This window comes from Protopterus annectens, chromosome 1.part0, assembly GCF_019279795.1.
Source record: "Protopterus annectens isolate FY-2018-M chromosome 1.part0, PAN1.0, whole genome shotgun sequence".
In the NCBI taxonomy this organism is placed as follows: Eukaryota; Metazoa; Chordata; order Ceratodontiformes; family Protopteridae; genus Protopterus; species Protopterus annectens.
Window position 1 is genome coordinate 1047110034 of NC_056725.1, and position 13764 is coordinate 1047123797.

Genomic DNA, 13764 nt, shown 5'->3' on the forward strand with positions numbered 1-13764 from the left:
CCGGGCCTCTGCTGAAAATTGGCTCGTTCCAAGTCAGACTTTCCCAGTTAACAAATGTTAAATAAAATAAATTACAGTGTGTTTTGTGCTTTTGTTGTGCTGCAAATAAAGGAATAAGCTTAGTTTGTTATGCTGCAGTGAACTACTTCATTACAGTATACTTTGTGCTTTTGTTATGCTGCAAGTAAGGGAATTAGCTAAGTCTGCTATGCTGCAGTGAATTACTTTGTTACAGTGTGTTTTGTGCTTTTGTTCAAGGAGTTGAGTCCATAGCTTTCAAATGTCTAGAATATGTTTAGTCATACTTTTGGTCTTTTTCTCTTAAACTTTGTGGTTTTCCTGGCAAATCGATGAGAACTGAATTCACTAAATAATGATTAATTATTTAGGTTTCAGTCTTCCCGTCTTTCAGAAAACACATGGTAACACAAAACATTTTATTTTAGCAACTTTCTAAGATTATACAAGCAGTGCTTAAACTGTGTCCCTGGTTTTGGGCCTTTGTTCCCCCAAATAAATGTTGGCTTTTTGGATTTCTTGTGCTGCAAAGTTGAGAGATATAGTTGAGTGTCAAGTGGCTTTTACAAGAAGCTGAGAGCTTCAGGGGAAGAGAAGTTTTAGTGCTTATTCTAAATCTGTTTGCATTGTTAGTAGTACACCAGGTAGTATACTTGCTTTTGATGTAGAAGGCTGTGTGAGTTCTACTCCCACAGTATGTATATGGATTGCTTATACTGTACTGTTGTACTTTAAAGGGGGTGGATGCTGCAGTCCTGAGAATGTCCTCCTTTGGTAACTATGAACCTGTTACAGTTTGCCACCTGACCCATTCCCTATTGCAATATTACTAGCTTATCATTTTTTTTAATGTAACATAGGCATTTTTTTCAAGGGCAACAGGCTCTTTATTTGTAAATAAAACAATGAAATATAAAGTTGTTTGCTAGCAGCAACCTCTTCATTAGTTACAGATCTCTTTAATATGAGATTATTTAGATGACTTTTACTTCTGCTGAGATTGTATGTATTTACTAATGTTAGTGGATTGTAATGGCGGACATTTGAGTAGACTCTTATGATGGAAATATTCTTTATTGGGCAGTTTTGTCACTATAGGGTCATACATTTTGTTTCATTGCTTACTGGAAAATGTTCAAAACAATAAATTTAAAACATACTATAACAAGTGTGCTGAATTATACAAGGAATATAATTTAATACAATCAGGAAGGTGTATTAAAGAACACATATATGTTTTGTGTGCAAGGGGCCTATGATTTGAAAACAGCCCAAAGGTAATCTTCATCCACCACTGGCCAGATGCATTTTCTTTGAATATGGGTGTCAATGCTATTTCAATTAACGTGAGTTTCAAGGGCAGAGAGGTTTGAATGCTAAGTCTGTTTTCATTGTGAACTGTTTAGCAGATATCTATTAGTGGTTTGTAGGTTCATACATTTTGTTTCATTGCTTACTGGAAAAATGTTCAAAACAATACATTTAAAACATACTCTAACAAGTGTGCTGTATTATACAAGGAATATAATTTAATACAATCAGGAAGGTGTATCAAAGAACACATTTATGTTTTGTGTGCAAGGAGCCTACGATTTGAAAACAACCCAAAGGTAATATTTATCCACCACTGGCCAGATGCATTTTTTGAATGTGGGTTTCAATGCTATTTCAAATAATGTTAGTTTCAATAGCAGAGAAGTTTTAATGCTAAGTCTGTTTTCATTGTGAAACCGTTTAGCAAATGTCTATTAGTGTTTGTGCTAAAAAATGTAAAATAAAAGTTTTAAATTAAATCCAAATAATCATTGTAGAAGAAAAGCACTATGCACAATACAGTGTTTATAGTAAACAGTGCAAAATAGCCAAGGTATGGGACATTGGAATGGGTGCAGGGGGAGGGCTGTGTATGAAGGGGCCCCATTCGACCATGATTTTGTGAGGGGGAAAGGGCAGCAAACTCGGACAATCCCAGGTGGCAGAAACTCTAGTTACACCACTGATCAGTAGGCCATGGAGACTGACTTTTGGAGGTCCTAGCAAACTATAATATTCTTTTGCTAAGAATTGAATATTGCCTACCATTAAAACTTGTACCACAAAACCCACATACTGCAAGTCACCAACCACAACAAAATCCTAAGGTTCATCATCTTCTCCCTTTCCAGTAAACATCATTGCTATACAATTAAAAAAAAAATGGTTACCATTTACTACAGGGTCTGGGGCCATATTTAGGTTGTCTGTTTTTCAGTTTGCGTTTGAAAGTTGATATCCCTCAATTCCGTTGGAGAGGGCGGGGTTACATAATTATATATGCAAATTTTATTTTAATCAGCGTACAGATTTGTACCTATTTTTCATGTCCCTTTGTCCAGATGTTTGTTTCCAGGTTGAGAGGTATGTTCCTGACTACAATGTATTTGGATGGTGCAGTGGTGCAGCGGTAGTGTTGTTGCCTTACAGCAAGAGGTTCTCCAGTTTGATTCTCAGCTAGGGTGCCTTCTGTGTGGAGTCTGCATGTCCTCCCTGTGTTCGTGTGGGTTTCCACCGGGTGCTCTTGTTTCCTCCCACATCACAAAGACATGCATCTGGAGTGTTTTCCTCGGGCCTCCACTGAAAATTGGTTTAGTTCCAAGTTAGACTTTCCTGGTTAACAAATGTTAAATAAATAAAAAAAAATACAAAAGTATTGAACACTTAACAAGTTCATTTTGATCAGATACCAGATCATAATCATTGATGCTGTGTAGCAGCTTATTAAAAAAATATATTTTAATTGAAAATGTTTTTTTGAGCCTAAGGGAAAAATGGTCAAGATGAAAAGGTACCACTGCAATTAACCAAGAGAATTATAGTATATGCAATTAGAGTAGCAGGAAGGACTTCAGTAAGAGCAAACTTAAATACATGAGTTAGCCTCTTGCCTTTAATATGTATTGCTGAAATGTTGCTTTCTGTTCCTCATTTTGGGGATGCTAAGTCTTCAGAAATACAGTGCTTTAAAATTTCTGCTTTCCCCACATGTATAGCTTCATAGGAACGCACTGCTACATAAAATAAAATATAATGTTGTATATTCTGCAAATATGGATCTTGAAACTGATGTCAAATACATTTTGTTTTATTTCTAGTGTTTCTAAAATGTAACTGTAGTACAAACAATGCTTGTAGGAATAGCAGACACAAAGTAAGGTAGAGTTCTGGCAGTCATTGCCTTGGCTCATTTTTACTTAATGATGCAACAAATCTCTTAAAACAGATAACCTTTTAGGACTGAGTTGTGGATAAACCCTATACCATCTTGCATTTTGGTTCACATTTTAGAATAGCCCACTAATTCAATATGCTTGACTTTGACTTTCTCTGGGATTCACAAAGCTCCATGCAAGAATAAGACTATTCTTGCACAGAGTGGTTTGTGTCTTTTTAGAATAGCAGCACACCTTGCATATGCATGAAGGTGCACTGATGTTTAATCTAAGAGGACACGAACCATGAACGAGTGCAGGGTGTGTGTATCAGCAGTGCCTGCACATGTAACATGCCCCCTTAGCTCAGAACGTGTCATGCAGCACTTTGTGACACAGATGAGTGTTAATGTACATGAGTCTGGCTCTAATATTATGTACTAAACCAGTGTCCGCAGACACTGAAATGTAAGTAGCTAACATTTCAGTGTCCACAGACACTGAAATAAAAAGAAAACAAAACAAAAACACACCAGTGCACACCCCTGAATGTATGTATTCTTACCCTACATGCATGGAAGCAGTCAGTCATGAGGAAAGCAATAAAATGGGCAATTATTGAATCCCCAAATGATGTGGATACTCTACAAAAGGGCCTTACAGAAACAGATGCTTGTTGCCAGAGCCATGGGCTCAAGCTCAATGCCAAGAAATGTATAGTTATCCCCTTTGGGATAAAACATGTACCCGTGAATTACCATATAGGTGGCAGTACACTAAACACCGAAGGTGTGATAACAGACTTAGGGACACAGGTGGATAGTGGTCTCACCTTCGATAACCACATCACCACAACATTCAGGAAATCCTTCTATGTGGCACACCTCATCACTAAGGGCTTTTCATCCAGAAAGAAGAAGGTCATTGTCCCACTGTACTCATCCCTCATTAGAGAATACAACGCCCCGTTTGCTATGTACCTCTCAAGACATCTGCAATAACTGGAAAGGCCGCAGAAATACCTAACTAAAATAATCACAGGCCTAAAGCAGATGCCCTATGCTGACCGCCTTAAAAAACTCCAGCTATACTCTGTTGCATATTGTCTACTCAGAGGCGATCTCTGCTTAACATACAAGGCCATGTCAAACCCAGAGCTGTTGGACATGCTGCACTTAAAGAAATCCCAATCCCTCAGAGCCACATGCTACAGGGATCTAAACCTTGTCATCACAATAAACAAAACATGCTGGAGGGATAGGTTCCTGACCCAGAGACTTCCCAGACTCTGGAATAGATTGTCCATACATGTCAAGCAGAGTGCCTCCTTGGCCCTCTTCAAAAGGAACCTTGACGATTGGATGGGAGAAAGCAAATTCACCCCGGGGATCATGTCAGTTGCCCTGCTAGACAGGGGTCCAGGGAAGTAAATAGTGTGGAAAGAAATAGGCAGGGAATTGTTATGGCTAGGTTTGTATAGGCCCTAGGGCTGATAGCCTAGTACCAACCTATGAACCTATAAATACAAAAAAATTTATTTTTTTCATTAAATAAATCCAAAATTTACGAGCCACTATGCTTAGTCTAGCTGAAATCCTGAAAATGATAAGACAAGTGCTACTGTGATAGAAAACATCATTAAGTTGCTGTTGGGTAGTGTTGCTGCTATGGTTTAGCATGTAGAACATGCTCTGTTCGAATCCCCTCTCTGCCAATTTATTTAATAAACTTTTAAGGACTTTGAATGATAGATGTAAATCATACAGCTCATGTATAGCACAGTAGGGGTGGGAATATGTAAAATATAAATGTAAAAAATACTTTATAAATTTAGTGAAAAAATAGATTTAAGCAATTTAAGCAATGCTTTGCTAGTGTAAGCATTGCTTACAGGCTTTCAGCTGTGCTTATCTGGTTTAAGCATTGTTATGCGGATTTGCATGGTGCTAAGCATAGTTCAGCATTTTAAAACCAGCCAATCAATAAAAAGTGTGGCAAAACTGCCCTATTTAAACCACACAGGTGGGATTGCTCACAGCAGGACCAGAATGACTAGTGTAGGTGAAGGTGTTCGCTTCTGAGTGCAATGTTGGGGCATCCAGGAGTCCAGGGTCATGGTTGGGCTCCTAGTAAATAAAGCATGATGTCAGGCTGCTGCAGGGCCAGTACCAGGGCTCCCAGTACAAAGCAGAGGCCTGGGACCAGCTTGCACACGATCTCACCAGAGCCACTGGCATACCCTGGACTGGTGAGCAGGTACGTCACCACCATAATGACCTGAAGCAGAGGAGTGGTGCACTCTTGGACCAGTGGATCCAAGAAGCCCAAGTGCAGGATGTCCCACATGTCTGTAAGTATGCAGTCTTATGCATCTCTAACTAAGTATGGAAAAACTTCAACTCGTGAATGCAGGTGTGATTAATGTGCCATGTCCCCCCATACAGCTGCTGTGAAGACATCCCAGAATTATGAGGCTCATGCCCAGTGACTGGCCTGGCTGCGTTGGCATTATGGTGAGTACAGAATACCTCTTAATATTAGCAGTAAGAAATCAAAAATATAGTAATGGTAGTACTGCCTGTATATATAATTGTGCTGTAAAAGTCAGGAATAAATGCCTGTGTCAGGCTGCCAGCATTACAGTGGAGTATTTCTAGCTGCTGTGTAATACAGATGTCAGTAGCAAACAAGGTACAATATGCAGGAGAGAAATATTAGAATATGTATGAGTGTGTCTGAGTAAACCTGCCAAGAAAGTGCCATGTCTGGGCTACTGAAACACTTAGAAATGAAAAGCATTCCCCTGTGCAGATCATGCAGGAATAATAATTGCATATTTCTGAGTTGTGTACAGATATTTATGTCAAAACTAACGAATGTGATCCCAAACACTGGTGTGTGTCATCTCACTTGTACCTGGAAAATAGAAATGTGTATGTCCTGCAGAATGCATTAACTGAGGTGAACTGATTTAACTCTGCTTGTCTGCATACTTTAGAATGGGGATGTGAAATAACTGAAAAAAGCAACAGTACATATTTCCATCAGAATGTGTTTTACTTGTGTGTCTGCCAGCATTGTCCTGTGTTAACCTTTCAATTTCAGCTGTATGTGGCTGTGAATGTACTGAAAAATGTATAAGGCTAACAGGTGAAGACTTAAAACCTACACTGCAGTATGTAGTTGTAAAGCAGTCAAATGTGCAATCCAGCTAATGTGCACATGTTTCACAAACAGTGACACCAATGTCTGTTGTGTATGCATAATTTATACTGTAAATGGGAAACAAATAATGCAACATGTGATAAGAAAAGTACTGTGCACAAAAATATGTACTAGACAGAAATGTCAGAAACAACACACAACACCTCCCCAGTAGTTCAGTCTGATAAGGACTAGGCCTGTATTTCAATTTTGCACACACACCATGTTTCAAATCCAGGGACTGCCACTAAGATGTCAGTCTGATTCTACAGTTGTAAACTGCAATCTGAATAGAAAAAGTAATGCATATATTTTCCACACAGGGCACATAGGTAAAGAAATCTGAATAGAAATACTAGTATGATGTGTATAATTATGAAAGCTGTTCAGTTGCTGTGTTGATCAGCCCCAGTCCTACAAATAGATGCAAGCTAGACATCCACACTCTGCAGTCTGGCCCAGGCAAGCCCCTCAAGTGTCACGCTGTCACAAATAGTTTCCCCAGTTGCCAAGAAACCCACACACAGAGAATGTCACAGTAGATATATGTCAAAGGCACAACACACACTCCAGGGCCTGCAACTAATGTGTGAATCTGAAATATGTGTAGAAACAGCAATGTAATGTGCACACAGTTCATCTGCACAGGGCCCACAGGTAAATAAATCGGTATAGAAACCGGTATGATGTGTATATCTAAAATAAGGGTACAATTGCTCTGTTGATATGTACTGCTGTTGGTTTGCTGTAGCAGCCTTATGGACCAGGGAGAGTGAAAGTGTGGTCAGAATGTACAGTAGTGAATAGTAGTGTACTGACAAATATACTTGATAGCAGTTGTCAGTTGAATCTGTTCCCTTGCCCCACTACTCAACTGATCCAACCATCACACTCAAACCAACATGGGTATGTTCCTAAACAAACCTCTACTGTTGAGATGGTTGTTCCATTTGGTTTATCATTGTTTAAACTGTGTGCATACTAATATTCCCTGTTGAATAATCATTGTTATTGCCTGCCTGACATACCACTAAATGGCAAACTGTTGCAACTCTGAATGCCATTCCATATATGCATGGGTTATGTTTGCTATGTCACTGTTATAATTGCACTGTTTTGGGTAAATGGGAATATCCATGCATGCGATTTTGACTAATGTTGTAATGTGTTGTGCATGAGTAACCAATATTCATTGCTAATTTCCACACCATACCACATATGGGAAGGCAGATTCCAACAGATCTGCCTGTGCCACCCCACCTGGCCAATGCACCAGGTCCCAGCATGTCTGAGACCCAACCCAGACCTCCCTCATCTACTGGTCCTGCACCACCCTCAGGTGGAACCACTGCAGGGGACGGGGCTCACCCCCTGCAAGTGGGCACAGTGATGATGATGTCATCAGGGACGAGGTCTATGGCAATGTGGGCAGTGTCTTCAGACAGAGCTGGATGACCACCTGCACCAGGTGGAGGGCAGGCTGGCACAACTAGAGGGGCAGTCAGCCCCTGAAGCCAAGCCCCCAGCACAGCCACCTTCATGGCTGTAAAGGAGTAGTGGTGACTGTCATCGGGTGGGAACATCAGTGCCATTACTACCATCTGGGGTGCATATGAGCCTCTGATTCCCAACCACCCTCCCCGGCAAGGTGTTTACACCCCCATGTGTCATATACTGGCCCTGTCTGCTGTCTTGTCTGTCTTGTCTGTCTGCAAATGCAACCTCTCCTACCAAATCTCCCTCACCACGCTTACCTATAATCCTTCCTTAACATCCCACTCTCACCATAAAAAAAAAGAAGGGCATCTGTCCCAAAAAAAAAAATCACATCCCATACATAGCTCTGCATTTTGCCCAGAGACATGTACCCATCACACAATCTAACCCTACCAATCATCCATATTGTATGATGCCCACACACCTCCCTGTAGGGTGTGAGGCTCCAAATTCTAAATTGCCCACATTGAAAGTAGCTGTTGCTGCCAAAGAAATGCAGAGCTAATGGTCCTTTCTTACACCCATCCTGCACATCCCTACCTGTTTCTCCTCATGTTTTTCTTCCTGCTTGCCCCAATTTCACCACTTTCCTATCTCCCTTTCTTCTTTTCTTTATTTGAAATTAGCTCGGGTTTAAGCGGCCGTAAGCGGGCGTAAGCAAAGCTGAGCTCACTTAAACATCGCTCAGCTCCATGCAAACCTGTTTACAACTGCTTTGAAGTGCCTGAATCACTCTCTCTCCAACAGTCCCTGTTCTGGCCAGCAACAAAATAATCAGCCCTTGGAAGTCTGAAACCCAGGATCCTGCACACTATAGCCACAGTGATTTACTACTAAAATTTAATGTTTTATCAAACATATGCAGCACAGTCATTCAACAGTAGGGAAAAAAAAAAAATATATATATATATATATATATATATATATATATATATATATATATATATATATATATATATATATATATATATATATATATATATATATATATATATATATATATATATATATATATATATATATATATTACCTGACTATATGGATCGTGCTATCCCAAACAGAACCAAGATGCTATCCTCCAAAAAAAGGAAGCCAATCTGGTGGTCCCCTGCCATAAACAAGCTCTACAACAGAAGAAAGAAATGGTTGCAAAAGAGAGTAAAATCCCATGAGTAGAAGAGTTCCCAGGTCAGCCTCAGTAAGAAGCTGAGATCCCTTATAAGATCCTCCAAAGCTAGCTACAAAAACAAAATCACCACTGATTCTAGGGACAACCACAAAGCATTCTATAGCTATGTCAAGAATCTCATTGGCAACACCCAGATAGGCTCTGAGTTACAGCACAATGGCATGAAAATTACAGAACCAACTGACATTGCCAATGTCTTGGCAGATAGGTTCAATGCTAATTTTAACCCCCTCTCACCCCGTAAAGGGCCCGTATCTATACAGGAAGAATGTAGAGTCCCTGTAATCACAACTATACAGGTAAAAGCTGCACTCTCTAAAGCCAAAAACACAGCATCCATGGGACAGGACAACATCCCAGGTTGCATTTTACACAAACTTCAGAATGAATAGGCTCCCCACCTAAGCACCATGTTCAATCATAGTCTCACATCAGTCTTTGTGTCCACTGAATGGCGCACAGCAACAGTTATCCCACTCCACAAAGGGGGAGCCACCACTGATGTAAACCACCAACGACCAGCAAAAAACGATGGAGCCACCACTGATCCCAGATACTATCACCCTATTAGCCTGATGAGCCTGGTATGTAAGGCCATGGAACGTATCATCATGGAACTCATAAACAAAGACATTGGTAACCTCCAAACTCTGGAACCCACCCAGTTTGGGTTTATGAAAGGCAGATCATGCCTCCTGAACCTGATCGACTTCTTTAAGGCAGTCACCAAAGCTGCAGATGAGGGTAAGGTGGTTCACACAGCCTATTTTGACCTCACCAAGGCTTTCGACACTATCCCCCATTCTGGAATTATACCTAAACTCACTAAACTAGGTATAGATCCCTGTGTCACAAGATGGCTTGCCAATTGGCTCACTGACAGAACCCACACTTAAAAATTTGCAGACTCCAAATTTGACTTCAAACCAGTGACAAGTGGAGTACTACAGGGTTCAGTCCTGGGACCACTACTGTTTGGTATCTACTTCTCTGAAGTACAGGCTAACACAGACGGCCTTTGGCTAATGAAGTTCACAGATGACTGCAAACTAGGAACCATAGCTGAGTCCCCAAATTATGTGGATATCCTACAGAAGGGCCTCACTGAGACAGATGCCTGGTGTCAGAGCCATGACCTCAAGCTCAGTGCTAAAAAGTGCATTGTCATCCCCTTTGGCAAAAACTCTGTACCCATGAACTGCCACATAGGTGGCAGTTTATTTAACGCCGAATGTGTGATAAGAGACCTGGGGACCCAGGTGGACAGCAGTGTCTCCTTTGATAATCACATCTCCAGAGTAGTCAGAAAATCCTTCTAAGTGGCACACCTCATCAAAAAAGGGTTCTCATCTAGCAAAAAAGAAGTCATTGTTCCCCTCTATTCGACACTCATTAGACCCATTATAGAGTAAATGCCCCTTTTGGAATGTACTTCACAAGACATCTGCAACAGCTGGAAAGGCCACAGAAGTACCTCACAAAGAGGATTACTGGCCTCAAACAGATACCCTACACTGACCATCTCAAAAAATCCCAGCTTTACTCTGTAGCATATCGCCTACTCCAAGGTGATCTCTGCCTAACATATAAAGCTATGTCAAACCCAGAGCTGTTGGACATGCTACACCTAAAGAAATCCCAATCCCTCCGAGCTACATGTTCTAGGGACCTAAATCTTGTCCACAATAAACAGGACATGCTGGAGGGATAGATTCCTGTCCCAGAGACTTCCCATACTCTGGAACAAGCTACCCATCTATGTCAAGCAAAGTTCCTCAAAGTTCCTCATTAGCACTCTTCAAGAAAAATCTTGATAAGTGGATTGGAAATAGGAAATACACCCCGGGGATCACTTTGGTGGCTCTCCTCAACAGGGGCACAGGAAAATAACTTCCTTGGGTGGCATAAGCCAGGGAACCTTGTTGGCTAGGCTTACTAAGGCCCTTGGGCCAATACCCTAGTACCTACCTATGAACCTATATACATCTATATGTACATTATATATATATATATATATATATATATATATATATAAAATGTATATGTGTGTGTGTGTATGTGTGTGTGTATATATATATATATATATATATATATATATATATATATATATATATATCTGTGTGTGTGTGTGTGTGTGTATTTGGACATTGCATCCACACTTTGAACCTCTCACTGCAAAACATCTGACCAAAGGCACTGTTAATGGGGGTGAAGGGTCTCAAAATAACTATCCCTTGTAATTATTGATATCATCCACTCCTACACAGCTGAACAGATCTGCCTTGCAGCACAGTAACCAATACCTGCAAGTCTGAAACCTAGGACCCTGCACAACATAGCCAAAACAAGTTAACAGTAAGCCATCTCAGCTGTAAGATGTCAGGATGATATCACTAACATATCATGCAGAACAGTGTGTCTACCACAGGGAATGTGCAATGTGGAAGCAGTAAACAATCCAATGATACATATATACACACACACACACACACATATATATATATATATATATATATATATATATATATATATATATATATATATATATATATATATATATATATATACATAGACATACATACCTCTAAAAATATATTAGTATTTATAGATATGTATAAGAAGATTATAGATAGAGGGTGCACAGAATATCAGACAGTCAGTATTCCTACAGCTGCCACCTTTTAAAATGGCCAGTGTTTGAGTCTTTCATACAAAAGACAGTTATTGCATGAAACATATACCCACAGGCAATGCAAAGGACATAACACCACGCACAAGTTTGCATACATAGAAATGTGTATTTGTGTACTATTTCAGTTGTATATGCCATTTCTTTTAGAAGTTAGGTGTTTGAAATACATAATAACTGAGTAATGCAACTATCAAACAAAACATTTGATACAGTAATCTGAAAACATATCATATGTTGCTGTCCAGTCTAAGGCCTTCAAGTAGTACAACAGTAAAAAAAACACTTGCATTGAAGATAAGAACCAATCAACACTTAATTACAGATGTAGTTCAGCAGCCTCCAATTACACTCTGTACTCAACCCACAGGGGGAAAAGAATTAAGTTGTCACAATGAAAATGTATCTGTTACATAATAGTGCTTAACTTAAAACATCACTATCACACTGACAAACAGAACTGTCTGTAAGACAGTAAGCTCTTGCCCACCACTGTTCTCATGGTGAAATGTATGAAAATGTACAACCATATTCCTTAATGTGTTATACTACTGATATCCCTCACATGCAACAGCCTAGGTTAAAAACAATTCATACCCCTCCCTCATAAAATGTTATACAAGGGCATATAACAGTGTTTTACATACACTGACCTCTGGACTGCACAAGGTCACCACACATTTTGTCCAGCTGTAGCCCTTATATATATGGACCATACCCCACAATGTGTGTGTGGGAGTCCACAACATCACTGGAATGATAGCAGGAATGCCAGCACTAAATAATGATAAGCCATTACCGAACAACCTCTTACTGCATGACAACTGGACAAAGCCTGGTATATAGGTGGAGGACAGAGGCTAGAACACAGGACCATATTTGCAATATTGCTGTTATACATTTTGAACTTTGCTGGTGTTACAGGATTGCTTGCAACCTACCCTTACTCAGGAATATGAAATCAGAAACAAAAATGGATGTTGCCATGTACTGATAGCACTCAACAGAGAGAATGGCACTGATATGTCATAGACAACACCTGTGAGGTGAACAGACAAAACATAACAGCTAATCCTCTGGCCATCATGTGAATAGGCCCACAGTTGAGAGCTATGCAAACAGACTGCATTCCTTGCAAAACTAGCATGTACACACAAACTGTGTAAAACTAGCAGTATTCAATGCATATAACAGCAATACTCACACTGTCTCTAAGTCTGGAACCATATACAAACATGTAGTTGGCCTGTGCCTGCAAGTCCTATTGTAAGAAGTATTGCTACCTGCTGTCTGTAACACTGCTGTCCACACACAGGAAGGATGTCTTCCATACAGGAAAGGTAAAGGGACAATGACCACATGATGTAGTCATTTATAGTAGTGGGTTGCCATGACATTGGTAATTGGAAGTGCTACACAGCTGGCTGCATGCAATTAGCAAGTGATGAACACCGATTGATGCAGATGCCATCACCTGATCAAGAGCATCACTTACAAAATCCATGCTGCAACCTGTTCAAATCAGCTCAATCCCTCTAGTGCAGACATAGAGAGAGAGAGAGAGAGAGAAAATACTACAAACCAAACCAAAACAAAATAAAATAAAACAATGGACATATACAAGTATACATAGAAGAGAGGACAATACTAAAACAGGTATTCAAAACATGTATGCATGTAACTGAATGTAGTACTTGGTCTGTAATAATGGAATAGATGATGTGGAAAGATTTATATTTGCCATCAAGACTTGTTACTGTAATGATGTCCTGCTGAACAACTGCTATGAATATAGCATCAGGGCCTGTGGGTAGTGGGCAGTACCTGTCAATTCTGCAGATCTGCACAGAATGACAAGATGTAAGCCATCATAGTGTGTGTTCTGTACCTCAAGATATGTATATTAGTGTGGCAAATAGCTGAAGGTGGAAGTAATGAAGTCATGATAGACACATGAGTTTCAGACTCCACCACCTTCA